Here is a 19,102-nt window from a genome sequence, read left to right as displayed (position 1 = left end):
GCACTCTGATGGGCACATGTTATGTAAAGGGGCAGTCTGATGGATACATGTTATGTAAAGGGGCACTCTGATGGATACATGTTATGTAAAGGGCACTCTGATGGGTACATGTTATGTAAAGGGCACTCTGATGGATACATGTTATGTAAAGGGGCACTCTGATGGATACATGTTATGTAAAGGGGCACTCTGATGGGTACATGTTATATTAAGGGGCACTCTGATGGATACATGTTATGTAAAGGGGCACTCTGATGGGTACATGTTATGTAAAGGGGCACTCTGATGGGTACATGTTATGTAAAGGGCACTCTGATGGGTACATGTTATGTAAAGGGGCACTCTGATGGGTACATGTTATGTAAAGGGGCACTCTGATGGATACATGTTATGTAAAGGGGCACTCTGATGGGTACATGTTATGTAAAGGGGCACTCTGATGGGTAATGAAAAATAAGGGGTAGAGGTTCATATAGATATTTATTGTATCACCCAATAGATGGCTTCTGTTCAGTAGCCAAAAAATATGCATAGAAAAGGAGAAGTTGTGAAAAGAGATTCACAAGAAAGCGGCTACATTTTGGACAGAATACGATACTCAGAATAATTTCCAAAAATGATGCTTTATTAAACATTAATAGCAGACAATAGGGTAATTACCCCGGTTCACCATCACCTCAGTATGAGATATTACTCAGACCTAAAACCACATTAAAACCACTTCAAGACCGGTCTAAATATGGATGTGCTGCATAGACAATGACAAATACCTGTCTAATGCATTTGCAGCACTGTCACATTGGTTACACTACCAGTAGGAGGTATTTCAAAAAATTGTACCATCAGGTATTATGATAACACGCTAAGCAAAATGGCTAATATAGTCACCATATGGAAGAGATATAACCCTTAGCCCATGAAAGGCAATGTGGGTAAAATATTATTATTATTATTAGATATAGGGAGGATTAGAGCCCCAATGATATCTATATAGACTCATACAATACAACCCCTCTTAGGCACATGTGAGTGGTACACATCCACACTAGGCAAATGCAAATCTGCAAATTATATGTGAAGGAGTCCCTGTAGATGTCCTTGATGAAGTAAATGATGTAGGTAGCAAGGCCCTGCTTTACATGGTTTCTTCACCACAACGTGTGGACTATGAACCACTGTAATAGACGTGATGAAGTAAGGCCTGGTGAATTTTCCATTGGTTGTAATATATAATGGATGCCTTGCACCTAGATGATACATCATAATGTCCCCATCCTGGAATAAAACAAATAATAAATGGACAGTCAATCTGGGTACTCCTGCTTAAATATATGAAGAGAGTAACAAGAAACCTTCTTCATTAACCTTGTAACAGTCCACTGACCACCTGTGCCATGGGTGATGTATAGTGGAGATATCCTCCGTAATTGCTGCAACGTGTTGATCCAGGGGACACCTGCTTACATCAGTCGATATCTCGCGGGCTCCGCTCTCTCCCTGGCGCCAATACAGCCTTGCATAGCTCATGGCATGTAGAAATGGCCGCCTCCTTGCTGGTCGGCGTGTGTAACGTCAATGCGCATGACCGGAAGTGACGTATCTGACGTATGACGTCAACGCGTTTCGCCGATGGGCTCTCACTCAGCTTCGTCAGGACCATATGGTGACTATATTAGCCATTTTGCTTAGCGTGTTATCATAATACCTGATGGTACAATTTTTTTAAATACCTCCTACTGGTAGTGTAACCAATGTGACAGTGCTGCAAATGCATTAGACAGGTATTTGTCATTGTCTTTGCAGCACATCCATATTTATACTGGTCTTGATGTGGTTTTAGGTCTGAGAGTAATATCTCATACTGAGGTGATGGTGAACCGGGGTAATTACCCTATTGTCTGCTATTAATGTTTAATAAAGCATCATTTTTGGAAATTATTCTGAGTATCGTATTCTGTCCAAAATGTAGCCGCTTTCTTGTGAATCTCTTTTCACAACTTCTCCTTTTGTATGCACTCTGATGGATAGATGTTATGTAAAGGGGCACTCTGATGGATAGATGTTATGTAAAGGGGCACTCTGATGGATACATGTTATGTAAAGGGGCACTCTGATGGGTACATGTTATGTAAAGGGGCACTCTGATGGATAGATGTTATGTAAAGGGGCACTCTGATGGATAGATGTTATGTAAAGGGGCACTCTGATGGGCACATGTTATGTAAAGGGGCACTCTGATGGGTACATGTTATGTAAAGGGGCACTCTGATGGGCACATGTTATGTAAAGGGCCACTCTGATGGGCACATGTTATGTAAAGGGGCACTCTGATGGGTACATGTTATGTAAAGGGGCACTCTGATGGGCACATGTTATGTAAAGGGGCACTCTGATGGGTACGTGTTATGTAAAGGGGCACTCTGATGGGCACATGTTATGTAAAGGGGCACTCTGATGGATAGATGTTATGTAAAGGGACACTCTGATGGATACATGTTATGTAAAGGGGTACACTGATGGATACATGTTATGTAAAGGGGCACTCTGATGGATACATGTTATGTAAAGGGGCAGTCTGATGGATACATGTTATGTAAAGGGGCACTCTGATGGATACATGTTATGTAAAGGGGCACTCTGATGGGCACGTTATGTTAAGGGGCACTGATGGGTACATGTTATGTAAAGGGGCACTCTGATGGGTACATGTTATGTAAAGGGGCACTCTGATGGGCACATGTTATGTAAAGGGGCACTCTGATGGGTACATGTTATGTAAAGGGGCACTCTGATGGATACATGTTATGTAAAGGGGCACTCTGATGGGCACATTATATTAAGGGGCACTCTGATGGGTACGTGTTATGTAAAGGGGCACTGCTGGGCACATGTTATGTAAAGGGGCACTCTGATGGACATATTCTATGTTGTGCCCATCAGAGTGCCCTTGTAAGACTACACCCTACCTTGAGGGCAGACAGGAGCTGTACCGGGATCCTTGCTGGACTCTTGTGTACAGGCAGGAAGAGGGAGCCGTAGAGACAGTGTGATGAAAGGGCGGGGCGCACACGTGATGTCATGTTGCCATGATGACCGCCCTGCTCAGTGGCGGATCTCTCATTGAGGGCTGGTGGTCCGGGCGGCAGCACTGCTGGGGCTGTTCGCAGCTCACCATTTACTGACCGTTGGTCTAGGGGACGGCTTTTTAAGATTTACTGGGTGAAGAAACTTTAACAGGAGAGGGTTCGGGGGTGGGGGACTGCAACACGAATGGCGCACAGCAATTAGAGGACAGGCTTGGGAGTATTGGACAGTCTAAAGCCTCACAGCTGGGGAACATGCGGCAAGTTTCTTTGGCTTCTGGCTACCTTGTGCCTACATACAACTACTTGTAGCCAATGTCTCATCCAGAACACAGCACAGTCACAGGGATCAATTTAGGGTCTTTACTCACAAGTCCCCAGGACAGCTGCCACATTCCAGCTAACTCCAAACACAGTCCAGGGAGTGAGACAGTCCTTGTCCAGAGCAGATCCCTTGTGGGGAGGTCCTACAATCACTTCCTAAGAAAATCCAACCAGACCCTCAGCAGCTACACAGTCCATGAGCTGGCTGAGGGCAGCAGCCCCTCCGGCTCTAGAATTTACCTGAGAGACACCCAGCTCTCTGGCGCTTCAGACTACTTATCACCTTTCCAGCCCCCTACTGGACACTCCTCTCCGGGGATTGGTTGGAGTATCATAAATATCCAAACTGGCTATTTGCATCTCCTTCCCTAAGCTCTGGAAGCTTCTTCTAGAGGCAGGGAAAGCGAACCAGCCTGTGAAACCCCTAAAAAGACCAAGACAAGTGATCACTGCTATCTTGATAAAAGGAGGAGCCAAAAACAAAATTTACCCAGTATCCTACACTAGGGGGGGGGGCTACATTTATGACCCTCTTTATGAATTCCAGGGGTAGAGTTACTGTTGGTGGTGATGTCACCATACCTCCCAATGCAGGTAAAGAGCACCACCCCTGCCACGCCCCGTCATGAGGACACACTCCTCTCCTGCACATACTTCCCCATCATACCCTCCACACTCCTCTCCTGCACATACTGCCCAATCATACCCTCCACACTCCTCTCCTGCACATACTGCCCAATCATACCCTCCACACTCCTCTCCTGCACATACTGCCCCGTCATACCCTCCACACTCCTCTCCTGCACATACTGCCCCGTCATACCCTCCACTCTCCTCTCCTGCACATAGGTCCCCCTGTCATACCCTCCACACTCCTCTCCTGCACATACGTCCCCCTGTCATACCCTCCACATACTGCCCCGTCATACCCTCCACACTCCTCTCCTGCACATACTTCCCCTGTCATACCCTCCACACTCCTCTCCTGCACATACTGCCCTGTCATACCCTCCGCACTCCTCTCCTGAGTATACTGCCCCGTCATACCCTCCACACTCCTCTCCTGCACATACTGCCCCGTCATACCCTCCACACTCCTCTCCTGCACATAGGTCCCCCTGTCATACCCTCCACACTCCTCTCCTGCACATACGTCCCCCTGTCATGCCCTCCACACTCCTCTCCAGAGTATACTGCCCCGTCATACCCTCCACACTCTTCTCCTGCACATACTGCCCCATCATACCCTCCACACTCCTCTCCTGCACATACTGCCCAGTCATACCCTCCACACTCCTCTCCTGCACATACTGCCCTGTCATACCCTCCACACTCCTCTCCTGCACATACTGCCCCGTCATACCCTCCACACTCCTCTTCTGCACATACTTCCCTGTCATACCCTCCACACTCCTCTCCTGCACATACTGCCCCGTCATACCCTCCACACTCCTCTCCTGCACATAGTTCACCCAACAAACTCTCTGTACTTCTCTCTACTCTCATTTACCCTTGTGTTGCCCTCTGAAAAAGCAATCTGTGGTGGATCACTTTTCAGAGGACTATTGAAAGGCAGTGAGTTGACATTACATCACCTCCCTATTGCCTATTTGAACTCCTAACATCCCTCACCGCAACTGCCTTCCAAACTCAACAGAGACAATTACTTCCGTGCAAAAATACATGCTAAGCTACCTTTGCAGCTTGGGGAGGTCAGTAAATCCAGGTCAACCACCATTGTTTTTATCACTCCCCCAACCACGTGTCCCGATTCTTGTCTAAATTGCCCCGGCATTACTTCCATCATATATTTATCTTGACCTCGGAGGGCAGGCTTGCTCTTGGACTGTCAGAGCCTGGGATCAAACCTGGGCCTTCTGCAGTGAGAGGCAATGTCTCTACTTGCTGAGCCACCTGGAATGCTGGACAGTGCCCTTGAGAACGGTTTGGATGATCCTGCCTTGGCCCTGTTTGTCTTGAACCTTGAACCCCTTGCTCCTCCCATGAACTTCCTGATAAAAGCCATGTCTCTGCATTTCCTCTTTGCCAGATTATTGTGCCTTCACCAGCCAATATCCCGCTTGTCTCTCCTACTGCCGTCTATACCTTCGCTACCGACCTTTGGCTTGTTCCTGGACTACGATTCTGCCTCATCCTCATCTACTACTGTTTGTGACCGACCCTTGGCTTGTTGACTGACTCCGCTTCTGCTTGATCCCTAACTTGTTCAATCTGCTACTGGTTTCCGGCTTGCTCATTCCCTGGTGGGGTGATCCTGAGATCTATGACCTGGTACCAACACACAGCCAAATCCATCCCCACCATTAGGAGCTCTGGTGAACACCAGTTGGTACTCAGACTCCACACCTCGGGTGATCCCACTCCTCTGCCACAGTGACCTGCCTGTGTACCTATCCTGCTGGTTTCAGGTAAGCCTTTCCACTGCTATAGCAACTGGTCTTTGAACCTGACCCCTGATCGTGACATTGCTTACAAAAAGGATAAAATGGTAACAAGCTGATTTGTAATAAATCCATATTAATGCATTCCATACATCATTGGATATACAATTGTCTCTATACAATCCAGATGTCAATCCAGAATTACAATAAAATTGCTTCCAAAAACTCGCCGTGTTTCGTGACTCTTAGTTCACTTCTTCAGGAGTAGATGCAGGTATAATATCTGCAAGGTAAATCATCAAGTATATAACAACCTAGTGGGATCTTGTAATATTTGAAGTCGTTCCGATCTCAAGAGTCACAAGAGGGACCCTAATACTTACAAATCAGCTGAAAATATATGACAGTATTTCCAAATGGTGATGGCCAGGGGAGTCTCACCTGGGAGCTGTGGAAGGATGACTCCATGAGAACCCAAGGGGACAAGCCAGAAACAGATTCAAAGTGGGTGGGCAATTCTGATAGCACCCAAAGTAGTTACTATGGAAAGAAATTTGGATATACACTGTAGTAATAAAATGAATGACAAAATCAAGATGAGTGAGAAACGACAAAAACAACTTGTAATGCTGGCTGCAGTATAGAAGTGAGTAGGGAGACATAGTGAGCGATTATATGAAAGGTGCAAGACTGCACCTAGTGGTAAAAAAATGGAAAGACATCTAGGTCCCAGTCTAGTCCACAGAAAGGTGTGCCAACACACATGGAAGAAAAATATTCTTCCCAAATATATTGGCATATATTTGAAATACTACAATTTTGGCCATATTAAATATATATTAAAAAGTATATATTTTACACACACACTGTATATTGAAATGTGTTTCCAAAAATATTTTTATTAGAAGAAAAGCAGGGCATACAGTGTACATACAAATATGATCACAGTCCGAACATAGACACAACATGTAGCATCCCGTTACGCAGACGGGCCATGGGTTTAAACCAGAATACACATCGGTATGAAATATATCCTTATTGCATATAGCAAACCCGTATATACCAAGAGTATAATAGATAAATCAAAGCGGGCATATTGTTTAACGACCTATGTATTTGTGAGCCCCTAAGTTAAGGGGGAGCGATGTGTTGGGTAGTGCTAGCACAGGATAATATATATGATATGGTATGTGCGTCCATTGCAGGGACGTGTGAGCCATGTGAGATCAGTCACACCTATATGGGAGATTAAATGCAATAATTGTATAGAATATATCAACAATGAAGGCGTGTAGAAGGTGTGAGAGAGGAAAAAGTCAGAAAGGAGAATAGTTAGAGAAAAAGATATAGAGTGAGGTAGTGGGGGGAGGAGGGGTAAAAGACAAAAAAAAAGGGAGGAGAATGGGTAGGTTGTAACGGGGACGTTAAAGTGAATAGATTTGGATAAAATAGTGCACATCATTTAGTGCAAGCCAAAAATATAGTCCTATGGATTAAGATGCAATACTTGCAAGATCAATCAAGGGGGTAACACGTGGGTCCAGAAGCCAAAATGCAGGCTACGATGTCAAGTCTCAGTCCATCCAAATGTGTCTACAGTGGACAGGGCGTTCTCTACTACAACAGTGTGTCTAACCATTCAGTCAGGGGGGAAATGTGTTTTTTATATATTACAAAATATGAAAAATATTTTAAAATATATCCTTTTAGATTTTGCTTAACATAAAGTCATTTTTGCAAATATTTGTAAATGCATTCCAAAAATGTAGATTAAATGTATTTTTAAAGACACAATATATTTGAAAATGTATTTTTAAAAAAATGTTCATATATTTGGAAATATATAAAGACATTTCAACATACAGTATATATTATATATGTTTTATTTATTTTAAATACAGCCAAAGTTCTAGTATTTCAAATATGTCAATATATATGGGAAGAATATTTTTAAAATATATTTTTCTTCCATGTGGAAATAAAGAGACCACCAAGTAGCCAGAGCCGAATAAAGACAAAATGTAGGCAGCCAAAAGCATAAACCACCATGGATCAGAAGCGGTCATTGTAATACTGAATAGATATTTGAGTCACAATACAACAAAAATGGAATGCAGCCCTGGCTGTAATTTTGCAGTAATAAAAGGAAACAAGATCACTTTATGAAATGTACTGCACCTGGTGGTATGAAAAAGAAAGAAAAGACCCAAATCACAGCATCCAGTCCAAAGATAAAAGAATATGCCAATGAAAAATAGACCACCAAGGCCATATGCAAAAACAAACATATAAGCAGCCAACCCATGACCCCCCATGACCCACCATGACTCAAGCACTATACATCAAAGTGTTACTTCTCAGTATCCTCATGAGGCAAACCACCCCCATAAGCTACAGCTATTTATCCCGGGAGGGGGGCTAATCAGTTGTCCCTCCCAACATTGTGTGTGCAATCAAAGAGGGGAGGCACTCAACAACAAATGTGGCTTCTCAGTGTCCTCATAGGAAAACAAACAAAAAAAAAATCTTCATCTGCTTCCACCATTTGTCCCCAGGGGCTAGGCGCTGGTCCCTCCCAACAGTCTAAAAGGGGAAGCGCTCAACAAAGAGGAATCCACCCCCATGCAGGCACTATGGTGACGTGAGCACCATACCCCTCGAGGCTGCAGCAAGATGGAACAAAGCGCACTGGTGTGATGACACCGCAATGACGCTGACATCACACATCAAGCGCAGACATGGTGCCGATGCGGCCCAGACCCCGCCTGTATAAGCAGGCTTGGGCAGCAAAAAGAGGCAAAAGCCTCCTCAATGCATCACATCTGGAGGATGAGGCAGACCCTGGCCATCAATCCCAAACCAGAAATGTCATACTAGGAAGTTTACATAATCTGTGTAGTAATACAATAAATTCTGGTCAGTATCTCACAATGTCATTATTGTACATCTGCATGGTGCAAGAGGCCACTATGGACCGGGGTGTCCACCCAAATTAATGTAACAAAAATAGAATGTGACCTGATGCACCCGGTGATGTGCCTCCATCCCTTAATATATCCATACAACCAATTTATTTGTCCTGGGACTTTAAATGAGGAACAACACACACGACCAACGAGCAAACTTCTCATCGCTCACAAAAGGATAAAATGGTAACAAGCTGATTTGTAATAAATCCACATTAATGCATTCCATACATCATTGGATATACAATTGTCTCTATACAATCCAGATGTCAATACAGAATTACATTAAAATTGCATCCAAAAACTCGCCGTGTTTCGTGACTCTTAGTTCACTTCTTCAGGAGTAGATGCAGGTATAATATCTGCAAGGTAAATCATCAAGTATATAACAACCTAGTGGGATCTTGTAATATTTGAAGTCGTTCCAATCTCAAGAGTCACCAGAGGGACCCTAATACTAACAAATCAGCTGAAAATATATGACAGTATTTCCAAATGGTGATGACCAGGGGAGTCTCACCCGGGAGCTGTGGAAGGATGACTCCACGAGAACCCAAGGGGACAAACCAGAAGCAGGTTCAAACTGGGTGGGCATTCTGATAGCACCCAAAGTAGTTACCATGGAAAGAAATTTCTTTTTTTGGGGTAGCGGCAGCGAGCATTGTGACTGATGTTGGATCTACTTCGGGGGACATTTATTAAAAATAAAAAAGTTAAAAAAAAAAAAAAAGGATTTTTCTCCTGGTTTTTTTACACTACACTTTTTTTTGTAAATGAGTAAGTACCATGTACCACATACTCATTCACATGGGGGGGGATTTGGTGGGGGCTTCAAGATTTTAATAAGCCCCCCCCCACAACCACAGCCCAGGGTTGTGGGGAGGAAGCCCTTGTCCCCATCAACATGGGGGCAAGGTTATTTGGGGGAAGGAGAGCCCCCCTGCCCCAAAGCACCTCCCCCATGTTGAGGGCATGTATCCTGGTATGATTCAGGGGGGTGCTCACTTGTACCCCCCCCCCTTTCCTGATCTGCTGGGCTGCATACTCAGATAAGGGTCTGGTATGGATTTTAGGGGGGACCCCTACGCCATTTTTAAAAAAATTTTGGTGTGGGGGTTCCCCTCAAAATCCATACCAGACCCAAAGGGCTTGGTATGGATGGGAGGGAGAACCCCATGCCGGTTTAACCACTTGCCCTCCTGAGGATTTACCCCCCTTAATGACCACGCCTCTTTTTGCTACTCGGCGCTGCACTAATTCAACTGATAATTGCGCGGTCATGCAATGCTGCACCCCTTTGAAAACCTGTGATTTACACAAAACATGTCAGGGGAATCCCTCAATGCGACGCTGACCTTGCTTTTTGATGCTTATGGATTACCTACAGGATATTATGCTCTGATGTGATTGCTTCTTTTTGAATATTTTTGGATTTTACTTAATAAAGGCTATATCACACTATTAGCACCATCTTGCTTCCCTGGCTTGTTATTACACGAGCCTCCTTAAGGTGGATCAACATCTAGTGTCTGAGCGACGGTGGACCCATTGGTGAGTCCTGAGGTGGACCGGGAGCGTGACTAAATATCATCTCTGAGAGTCCGCCAAGGCGTTCTGATGACATCATACAGGTGACCAGACCCTGATGTTTTCTACAGATTATATACATACAACGCGCAGTTTGTATGAAGTTCTGGTAAGCACATTATAAAACCATTACTACAAGGAATTTGCTATTTTCTCACCTGACCAGTTTGGCTACTTGGTGGACTTCTTGATCACCTTATGGAGCATTTCTGATATATACTAATTTTGTTTTTGGAGGACTCTTTATCTGGGACTATATTAATCTCGTTTTATTATAAATGAATCATGGTTTCATATAACATCTAGCGCTGCATATTCAATGTTTTAAATCTGTTACTGAGGTGCTGAGGTATACCTTTTATGCTAGCAGCTTGTCATTTTATTTTCATTTTTTCTACCTAACTAATCCAGTTGCGCTCATTCATTTTGTTTTATAAACTATGGTATAGATTCTGCAATTTACGCCATTTTTTTTGCTATACAGCGCTGTGCTAGTTTAACGGACAATTGCGCGGTCATGCAATACGGTACATAAATGAAATTTACATCCTTTTTTTCCCCCACAAATTGAGCTTTCTTTCGGTGGTATTTGATCGCCTGTTTTTTGTTTTTTTTTTGCGCTATAAAAAAAAAGGCTGACAATTTTGAGGAAAAAAAACAATATTTTGGACTTTTTGCTATAAAACATGTCCAGTAAAAAAAAAATGTAAAAATCAAATCTCATCATAAATTTCGGCCAAAATGTATTCTGCGACATGTCTTTGCTAAAAAAAAAAAAAACCCAATACGTGTAAATTAATTGGTTTACGTGAAAGTTATAGCGTTTACAAATGGCGGGAAAGATACTGGGATTTTATTATTTTTTTTATACTAATAATGGAATGTCTCACTACTATAATACCGCGTGACTTCATAATATAACTCATGCCGGATATTAGTAACTGAGCGGGATCCTTCCACATACTCAGAGGTGGTAAGATACCGCTCCGTAAATTGTTCGCGGTCAAACATTCTGTAGGTTTGGATGTTCAATCGCGAACCGAACAGGGGAGGTGTTCAGCCCATCACTAGACCTAAATACGTACACTGATACAATACTGAGTTACATCAGCACTTGTGTAGACTTTGTTACAGTTAGGAGCAGTCCTGTATTTAGGTTTCATGCTGCCCTAGGCAACACAACCATCTGCCCCCAGGGACACCGACCAACACAACCCCCCCTTCCCCCTCCCAGGGAGAGAGCCTGACATTGACCAACACCTCTGCCCCCCACCGGGAAGAGCCTTCCACTACCCCCCCAGTGATAGAGAGACACTCATCTTCACAGCTCCAGACATCTCTGAGAACAAAAGTCTGGCTCTACATACACCATCAAGCAGTTTCTCTCGGATCCCAATTGGTTCCCACAGTGCGCGTGTCCATCCCTTCTTCCATCCTTTCTTCTGGGGGGAGGTGCTGCACCCTTGAAAAATGCCACCCTAGGCAAGTGCCTTGTTTGCCTTGTGGTAATTACGCCCCTGGTTAGGAAGCATATCAAGGATTTTCCTAATCAGAAGCCCTGGATGACCAAGAGAGTGCGTTGTCTCTTGAGAGAACGGGATGGTGCCTTTAGGAATGGGGATACGGTGAAGTATAGTGTTGCTAGAGCAAACCTAAAGAGGGGCATAAAAGAGGCCAAATTAGTTTATAAAAATAAAATTGCAGAATACTGCAGAGGGAATGATGTACGGGAAGGTTGGAGAGGGATACAGGATATCCTAAACCACAGAGAGAACACTCACCAGGGTGCACATTTTAATATCCAACGGGCTGAGGAATTCAACAGATTTTTCTCACACTTTGAGGATGCAGTACCCCGGCAAACACAATTTCTTCAGCTCCTACATGGGTGATGCCGCACCTGTGGTACAGGAACACGAGGTGCATCAGGCATTTAAATCTGTCAATATCAGCTCCCGCTCTCCCCGGACCCCGCATTCACTATACCCGCTCTCCCCGGACCCCGCATTCACTATACGCGCTCTCCCCGGACCCCGCATTCACTATACCCGGTCTCCCCGGACCCCGCATTCACTATACCCGCTCTCCCCGGACCCCGCATTCACTATATCCGCTCTCCCCGGACCCCGCATTCACTATATCCGCTCTCCCCGGACCCCGCATTCACTATATCCGCTCTCCCCGGACCCCGCATTCACTATATCCGCTCTCCCCGGACCCCGCATTCACTATATCCACTCTCCCCGGACCCCGCATTCACTATACCCGCTCTCCCCGGACCCCGCATTCACTATACCCGGTCTCCCCGGACCCCGCATTCACTATACCCACTCTCCCCGGACCCCGCATTCACTATACCCGCTCTCCCCGGACCCCGCATTCACTATACCCGCTCTCCCCGGACTCCGCATTCACTATACCCGCTCTCCCAGGACCCCGCATTCACTATACCCGCTCTCCCAGGACCCCGCATTCACTATACCCGCTCTCCCCGGACCCCGCATTCACTATATCCGGTCTCCCCGGACCCCGCATTCACTATATCCGCTCTCCCCGGACCCCGCATTCACTATATCCGCTCTCCTCGGACCCCGCATTCACTATACCCGCTCTCCCCGGACCCCGCATTCACTATACCCGCTCTCCCAGGACCCCGCATTCACTATACCCGCTCTCCCAGGACCCCGCATTCACTATACCCGCTCTCCCCGGACCCCGCATTCACTATACCCGCTCTCCCCGGACCCCGCATTCACTATATCCGCTCTCCCCGGACCCCGCATTCACTATATCCGCTCTCCCAGGACCCCGCATTCACTATATCCGCTCTCCCCGGACCCCGCATTCACTATATCCGCTCTCCCCGGACCCCGCATTCACTATATCCGCTCTCCCCGGACCCCGCATTCACTATATCCGCTCTCCCCAGACCCCGCATTCACTATATCCGCTCTCCCCGGACCCCGCATTCACTATATCCGCTCTCCCCGGACCCCGCATTCACTATATCCTCTCTCCCTGGACCCCGCATTCACTATATCCGCTCTCCCCGGACCCCGCATTCACTATATCCGCTCTCCCTGGACCCCGCATTCACTATATCTGGTCTCCCACAGTACACAGAACAAGGAAATGCAATTATTTTAGTAAATATAAACTAAACCTGGAAACCGTCTGGCAGGAGGTTCAAAAAAGAAAAAGGTGAGGACAGAACGACTCGAGGAAGGTTTCTTTCCAAGAGCTATCAAGGCCCTAAATGGTCACTCTGAGTAATATTATCTCGCTCCAAGTGACTTGGCTTGATGTTGTGGTCGGGGTGTCTTTTAGGCTTTTATATGGGGGGGAGGGGGGCAATGTTCACGTGTGTGTATGTTGAGAATGTTATATGTTCACATGTGTGTATGTTGAGAATGTTATATGTTCACATGTGTGTGGAATTTTTGTTTTGTTTTTTTTTTTTTGTTTTTTTAGAATTTCATTGTGATTTCCGTTACAGTGACAATAAAGTACCGATCTTATCTTCCAAAGTACTTTTTACAGAGTATATAACTAGAAAAAGTTAAAGTGGTTGTAAAGGCTGAAGGATTTGCACCTTTATGCATTCTATGCTTGAAGGTAAAAAGCCTTCTGTGCTGCTCCCCCTCAGCCCCCCCCCAATACTCACCTGAACCCCCTCTTGATCCAGCTATGTGCACGGGTCCCAGGTCTCTATTCTCATTGGCTGAAACACAGAAGCTGGAGCCATTGTCTCCCACTGCTTTCAATCACAGCCAGGGAGTCAATGAGGAGAGAGTCCAGGGCGGGACCAAATCGCGGCTCTATGTATCTTATGAATGCACAGTATGGGGCTCAGGAGTGAGCACGCCCCAGTGCCCCCATAGCAAGAGGCTTACTATTGGGGGCACTGATCAAGGGGGAGGAGCCATGAACACCAGTGGGGGACCTGAGAAGAACAGGATCCGGGCTGCTCTGTGCAAAACCACTGCACAAAGAAGGTAAGTATGACATGTTTGTTATTTAAAAAAACAAAACAAAAACGAAGCGTTGATATCACTTGAGATTAAAAAACAAATTCAAATTTATTTGAAGTAAAAAGAGACAGACAAGACAGAAAATGACTGATATATATATTGTAGACTAATGCCTTTGGACTGTAGGTCATGTTTGATGCCACCTCACCAGGCCATGTGCCACGATGGGTGCCAACATCACTGGGTAAGGCTTGAAGTGCAGCTAGTCCTTGAGGCAAAAGTGACTAGCCCAAGACCAGCCTTGTCTCAGCAACCGGCCAATCAGAAACCATTGGGTCTGTACCCTGGGTACACCCCACCCTGAGTAAATTGCTGGCCATAGACATTTTGAGTATGCATGTAGCCCCCATGTTGTGGATACTCGGGGATGTCAAAGACTGGATTATTGGGAGGGAAATCTGAAGAGGAGGTTCTGGGCGGGGGAGGCATTGAGGGCATCAGACTGGGAGTGTAAACATCCCTCCGCTCTGCATGGATGGAGCTTGAGTATGGGGTAGGCATGTAGGTATACCGAGAGGAAGAGGGGAAGTTGGGGTAAAGCAGGAGAGGGTGTATGCTGGGAGGGGCCACAACATTAGGGGCTACAAATGTTGAATAAGATGTGGGAAGGTTCCATAAGATCGCTGGGAATGTTGCGGCAGGATTTATATTTGGGGGTTGGGTTTCTACTGAGGGACCAGCCTCTGCATCTGATCTGACCGCAATATTGTCATTTGAAAGATGGGGGTGGTAAAAGTCTACAGATCTGTAGGGCTGTCCATGCAGGATATAAGGAGCCAGGTCAGGAGGGTAGGCTTCTTGCTGGGTGCCTCTCTTATGCTGCAGCTTCATGGCATCCTCGGGAATTCGGCTCACATCCACCGTCCAGCAGTTGCCCTTAGCCTGCGGCTTTAGTGGATCTTTTAGGACCTGCAAAGAGTGAGAAGACATTAGAGGCGTAGGCCGGCACAGCAAATTCACACAAATCTATTACGGGTCAGGGGAACCGATCCTTACGGCCTATTTATAATACAGACAAATAATTTCCCCGGATCTGCTCCTATTATCATAAATGGTTATATTTTACATGGATAATATAAATCTAAGTATACACAAATATACAAAATACAAAAATCAGCCTATTGGAGTGTCGTCTCTGCCCCTCCTGTGATGTTTCTGGCAATCTGCAAATTCCCTGCACCAGAAGATAGAGCAATGCCTAGCGCTGGGGGGGGGGGGGGGGGAGACAATACCCTGAGCTGAAAGGAAGGGGGTCAGACCTGCAGTAGAGGTGGTGGCATTGCCCTGTGCTGAAGGAGACAATGCCCTGGGGTGGAGGAGACAATACCCTGGGGTGGAGGAGACAATGCCCTGGGGTGGAGGAGACAATGCCCTGGGGTGGAGGAGACAATGCCCTGGGGTGGAGGAGGCAATGCCCTGTGGTGGAGGAGACAATGCCCTGGGGTGGAGGAGACAATACCCTGGGGTGGAGGAGACAATGCCCTGGGGTGGAGGAGACAATGCCCTGGGGTGGAGGAGACAATGCCCTGGGGTGGCCATATGAAGAATATAATGATGCAATAGGTAGAATTAGTGTTTGGTAGTGGGAGGATGAGGGAGGGTAAAAACACAAGGTAGAGTAATGAAGCAGAGTGGACATCTACACATACCGGGGTTTATTTACTAAAGCTAGAGAGTGCAAAATCAAGTTCACTTCTGCATAAAAACCAATCAGCTTCCAGGTTTTACTGACAAAGCCTAAGTGAGCAAGCAGAGGTAAGAAGCTGAGTGACTACCATGCGCAGCTGCACCAGATTCTGAGTGCACCTGCTTTAGTAAATCCCCCCCATGGAGTAGATACAATAGTTGCTCTGTTTTGGGTATCTGAGTTGTATTTGAAGACATTGCAAATGAAGCTCCCTTCACTGGGTCATACTGGGTGTGTCATCCTGGGACAATGTCTGTAGCACATGGGACTCCAAACAATCCCAAACATCACCCAGTGACACCAGATTCCCATTGTGTCACTCAGCAGTGCTGGAGGCGCTGAGCCCACAGTAGGAGAAATTATAAAAATAATCGGTAAAATTATGTTTATGTTTGGGTAAAATATTACTCTCCTTGAGTCTGCGGGATGATTTATAATGAGCAGGAAAAAATTGTTACTTTCCCTATGACAGTATTTCACAATGCTGCCATTGTCAATTTCACAAACATTTAAAGCAGAAAGTTCCAGCGATGATGTATAAAAACATTAGTGTAAAGAAAAAAAACTTTAAATTTAAAAAAAACAAAGACTTTTGAACATGAAAAGAACAATTTAAATGAAGTTCCCCTCCTGCTTGGAGGTCTTCATAAATTGTAAAAATATGGCCAGAAAAAATAAAATTCCTCAACAGCTCTATAAATAGACAATTACCAATATACATCAAACCATAAATATACAATTAGTTATAAATAGACAATTGACAGACCCCCAACAGAAATGGAACAAATCCAGAGTACGGGATACAGAAAATATTCCAAGCTACCATACAAAAAGTGTTCACAACCGTACTGAGACCAGGGCCTGGTAAATTCTTCCAGAATTTTCTATGACCAAACAGTAGAAACAAAAAGTCTATAGTCACACAATTAAATTATGGGAATACAAAAAATGCTGGAAAGCTTTGGCTGGGGCTGGATGTCACTGTGGGGGACTGGGGGTTCTGGAGGGAATTAGAGCAGATCTGATGCCCTTGTAGGGGATGAGGCTTTTGGAGGGAGTTGGGAGTAGATGGGAGGGTTGATGGTCTCTCCAGGAGACTGGGAGCTTTGCAGGGCCTGGGGTTCACCTTAGGAGCTTGGGGGACACTGTTGGAGGTTGGCAAGTCAACACTATTGAGGCAGGAGAGCTCTCAAGGAGTCTTGGGGGGGGGAGGGGGATGTGGGAAGTTGAGAGGCAACAGGGCTCTGGGCACACTCTCATATTATCACATTCACATTTTAATACAAGGACTATTCTGCAGGATTAGAACCTTAAGAGCCCACCACCACCATCACATCACAGGAGCACCAAGTCCTTACCTTTCTGAAGCAATCATTGGAGGAGAGGTTGTGTCGGACAGAGTCCTTCCAGCCCTGATAATCCCCCTTAAAGAAAGGGAAGATGCTGCTGAGCTCTTGGAGGATCTGCAAGGAAAAAATATAGTCATAAGCGAATGAGCATAACCATAAACCCAGATACGTAATATCTATCACATTATATAAGTAATACTTAGCTCCATTTGTGACTTTGACCCTCACCAGGAAACCTGCACTGAAACACTTAGGAGGACACCTCTGCAGACCTTCTGAATATGCCAGGAGCCCATCTATCATACAATACTTTCTAATATGGGCATATAGCAATTGAAGTCATGGTAAAGACAGAACTCTTTGTACATGCATGCATTGATTTTGGCTTGAAACCAGCAATTTTCTGAAGAGGTTTGACGTTGAAAGCCTCCATGTTTTTTGCCCAGAAATGTTTCCTTTAAAGCCCATCAGTAATAAAAACAGAAAATTCACCCTACTTCTATTTTTACTATTTGGTATGTTTTGTTTCAGCCTTCATAAGTCTACCAGAGATTAATTTTCTCCTTAAACTATTTTTTTCTGAAAATAAAGACTTTCCCTCTGACTGGTCCTTATTCTGAGCTGGTCTCAATGTCACCCCCTTCCCCTGCCCTTATTTGCAGTAAAGCCCAAAGAAACCCCGTAATGGGGGTTAGTTACCTGGGAAAGTTTGAGCTTCCTCCCGGGGGCGCTCTGGACGACCATGGCAATCATGGCCATGTAGGAGTATGGTGGTTTGGCATATCTTTGATAATTCTTCTTTTTGCTCTTCTTGCCGTGCTGGTCATTTGAGTCGGGGGCTTTGGGGTCTCCACTGGCCTCTCCAGGGCAGTTCTCGAGGTCGGGCAGCATTCTGTCCAAGTTGTTGGGGTCAGAGACAGGCATGTAGAGGGGATGTGGATAACTCAATGTTTTGTCAAGTGTGTTGGAAGTCTGGGGGTTGCCAGATATACATAAGGCTGGGACCCCCACCCTGGTTTTATGATGTAAATGTCCCCTTTAGGAGAATAGGGCAACACCTAGCTTTCTGTAGAGGGTCCCCATCCCTCCATTCAGTGGAGGTTATAGAAATTTCAGGGCTGTGGTGTGGTATGATTGTTATGTATATGTTGTGTAGACTATTTGCTGCTGGTGTGTATATCCTTTGCTGCTGGCATGTATATTATTTGCATATACCTAGTTCACCTTGTATATAGGGTGTGCATACTTGTGGATATAGTGTTTCAGATTTTGTATATCACTTGAATAATTTAGATTGGTTACTAATTAAAATATATTTATATATTTGTTTTAACTTTAGATTTTTAAAAGTTACCAAGCTTAGAATGACTTTTTTTGGCATACATACCTAATCTTAAAGTTGACTTTATTTCAAAGCTACTTTTTATCCATCAAACTCTGTTAAAGATTTCAACCCTGAATTAAACTGTTTTATATTTATTTTTTAAATCATTTTAACTATCCATTTCACATTTACAAGCACATTGCATTTGGTAATTACTTTTATTTTTTAAACTTGGAAAGGTAACTTTAGGGAGTACATTCATTAAATTAGAATTGGCCTTTTTACACAAATTTGCAATTGTTTTCTGTTTGTTTGATTTATTATTTTACAATATTTTGGACTTTTAAAC

At 44.9% G+C, this 19,102-nt stretch overlaps 1 pseudogene; it reads right to left on the bottom strand.

The window, feature by feature from the left end:
- Positions 1-14,654: 14,654 nt before the first annotated feature.
- On the bottom strand, positions 14,655-17,614 carry LOC149450329 (forkhead activin signal transducer 3-like; annotated as a pseudogene).
- Between the last annotated feature and the right edge of the window lie 1,488 nt (positions 17,615-19,102).

Source organism: Staurois parvus, unplaced genomic scaffold, assembly GCF_062004578.1.
Source record: "Staurois parvus isolate SC_StPar_1 unplaced genomic scaffold, SC_StPar_1.0 ptg000575l, whole genome shotgun sequence".
In the NCBI taxonomy this organism is placed as follows: Eukaryota; Metazoa; Chordata; class Amphibia; order Anura; family Ranidae; genus Staurois; species Staurois parvus.
This window is presented reverse-complemented; position numbering and strand designations above follow the sequence as displayed.